Source organism: Trachypithecus francoisi, unplaced genomic scaffold (assembly GCF_009764315.1).
Source record: "Trachypithecus francoisi isolate TF-2019V2 unplaced genomic scaffold, Tfra_2.0 Lachesis_group9, whole genome shotgun sequence".
Classification (NCBI taxonomy): Eukaryota; Metazoa; Chordata; class Mammalia; order Primates; family Cercopithecidae; genus Trachypithecus; species Trachypithecus francoisi.
The window spans coordinates 73,542,697-73,545,749 of NW_022681474.1; the positions used below are offsets into that span (position 1 = coordinate 73,542,697).

Consider the following 3,053-nt stretch of genomic DNA (forward strand, 5'->3'; position numbering starts at 1 on the left):
ATGATACAGTAAAAATATCATATTTATAATCTCGTGGGACCATGATCATATATGTGGTCAATCATTCACTGAAACATTGTTACACTTTATACTATTTTGAAGGGTGCATGATTGTATATGGGTAGATGTGGGTTATTGTGAAGATCCTAGCATTCCTATTGGATACTAAGTTTATGGGTGCTTGTTACATCTGTAACATAATTAACAAAGTAATAAGTTCATGTGGTTCAAAAATGGACCTATGAAGAGACTATGTGATGAACAAAGGATAACGATTAATTTAATATTGTGTACATGAGGCCTAAGATTACACCAAAATTAAAAGTAAAATGATAATAATACCTATAGTTGTTAGGAGGATTAAATGAGTTAATATTTATAAAAAACTTTAAATAGTGCCTGGCACATAGAAAATACTATACAAGTATTTGTTATGTAAAATATATGTACATCATTAACTTTACAAGATATTGCCAGATTGTTCTGCAAAATATTAGTACTAATGAATTTTATAGCTTCCTCCCACTCCAAATGCCACAAGCATGGGTAAGAGATGACATTTCTTTATATTCTTTTACCACTGAAATAATGAGGTTTAAATACATCTAAAATTTTGTCAGTTTTTGGTTGTGAAATGAATCTCATTGTGGCTTTAATTTGCTACATTTTCCTAATTTAAAATGAGATTGAACAACTTTTAATATATTTAATGTTATTTTGATTTCCTCTTTTATAAAATGCCTAATTATAGTCTTCACTCATTTTCTTTCCTGTAAGGCTCTTTGTGTTTTATCTATTGTCTTAAATACTAAGGTTTGTAAACACTTTTGATGTCTAATAGTACACCTCCATGCACACTTATTTAAAATTATCTTAGCTATTCTTGGCCTTCTAAAAAAATTGATACCAGTTTGTCAATTTGCATAAAAAATACGATTTTGACTTTAATTGGAATTGAGTTTATAGATCAATTTTGGGGAGAACTGACCCATAAAAAACGTTTTCCTACGAACATTTTTAAAATATTTATAACTAGGGTTGCTCTATTATTTTGTTCTGTATTTTTTGTTATTTTATTTATATGTTTATATATTACTTCCCATTCTTTTGTGTTTGGAGCAGATGCACTTAATTGGTGAGTTTGTCATCTTCATTAAAAGTCCTCTGTTCTTTACATTTTCTTCTTTGCAGATCTTGCTAGCATTCACAGTTCCAACTATCACCTTGTGGAAATGAATCCTCAGTCTCTTTCATAGCTTGTCTAGTCCTGCTCTTAATTCCCAAGGTCATCATTCTAGGTTCCTGTTTTCCATTCCCATTTTTCAATTACAAATATTATCCATTCTGAAGTGTATTGCCAATGTTTTTTAGATTAGCTGACGTTTTGCCAGCCTTCTCTTCATGAGTGTAGGTTATTTCTATATAATAAACATGTTGTAAATCTTCAGCAAAGGCTAACAATTTGATTATACTTTAAGGCTTTGTAGACTAATGTTGGTACGGTTACAAGGTCTTTCTTTTATCAAGGTAAATAAAAGCATTTGGACATCAAGTATTGTTGGCCATCTTGTCTTTTACATGGGTTTTTGAAAGGGTGTTTGGCCATTATGCATTATGAACAGAGTAGATGTTCTGCCTGAAAAGCACTCTTCCTGATTTTCTGCATTAAGGAAAAACATAAACAATATATTTAAGACTGTAGTTTGCATGACCATTCCTCAAAATGCTAGAACTTCCTCTGAGTTATTTTGAAGGCAGCTGGGGCCTAAGTGGATGGAACAACTGCATTTCTCCATTAGGGCTTTGAACAGTCTTGCCAGGGAGAATCTAAATGATTTAAAACACACTCTCAGTCCAGAACTTTAGTGAGCATTTTCTAATAACTGAGGAGGGGCATTAAAAACCATGTCCACATTTAATTTTTCACTCTTTAAAGTTTTGTTTCACTAACTTCAGGTCAAATTTCTACACCTGTGTTCTGGTCAATTTCCTATCCTTGCTTGGCTTCCCCAAATGCTAGTACCAAAAGATTTGTGGGGCAGGGAGAAGAGACCATTTTAAGAAGCACTGCATTTACTCATCCTCCACAAGTCAACAAAGTTGGGCATCTGATTGTTCAACAAAACAAAGCTTTAATAGCATCCAGGAGGGCAGACAGGCAAACCACGCTGTAGACACTCTTCTATTTGTCAAAATCAGACCAGAGAAGACCTCCTCCACACAGATACAATAGGTATTGATATTCATCTTTTCTTTTTCTGTTGCCACATTTAACCTTTTAATGATCATATCATGTAGTTTCTCAAGTCCTTCCTTTAGACCATCTCCTGTGATTGCACAGATAGGCTGCAAATGCCAAGGAGCTGATGAGCTCAGTTCACCCATTGCTAACAATTTCTCAATTTCTGAAGGAGATAATGAGTTCCTCAAGTCTTGTTTATTAGCAACTATCAGTACAGGGACTCCTTGATTTTCTGATATCCTAGTTATTTTGTGAAGCTCAATTTTGGCTTCTTCCATCCTTTCGATATCAACAGAGACCACAAGAAATACAACGCTATCTGTGCAATCTGGTATATGACTTCCACAATGGCATGTGTGGAATTTCTCCTGACATCTACATCCCAGAAGTGAAAAGTGACTGTCTTAGAATTTCCCAAGGTTACCTTAATTTTCTCAGTGTTAAATGCTTTGGTAGGTACAGTATTTACAAATTCATTGAACTGCAGCCTGTATAAGACAGTTGTCTTTCCAGCACAGTCCAAACCCAGCATAACAATCTGGAAGGACTGAAATGAAGGCAGGCTGGACAGGATAGAAGTCTGGTCTGATAGTCAGTTCCCCATTTCCAGCTGCAAATAAATGTCCAAACTGAAACACTTTCCTCTTCTTGCTTTAGAACTTCTCTTCATAGGTGATCCAGCTATAAGACTGACTAACCATCCTTCCCTCCCCTTCACTCATTGTATCTCTCAGCCCTTGGGGAGGTGCACTGATACCTGTTCGCTGGCACCAGGGAGGCATGGGCGGTGGCGGAGGCCTGAGAGCCAGGT

The 3,053-nt window shown here is 35.5% G+C and overlaps 1 pseudogene; it reads right to left on the reverse strand.

The window, feature by feature from the left end:
• Nucleotides 1–2,091: 2,091 nt before the first annotated feature.
• LOC117082281 lies at nt 2,092–2,846 on the reverse strand (annotated as a pseudogene).
• Nucleotides 2,847–3,053: the final 207 nt, after the last annotated feature.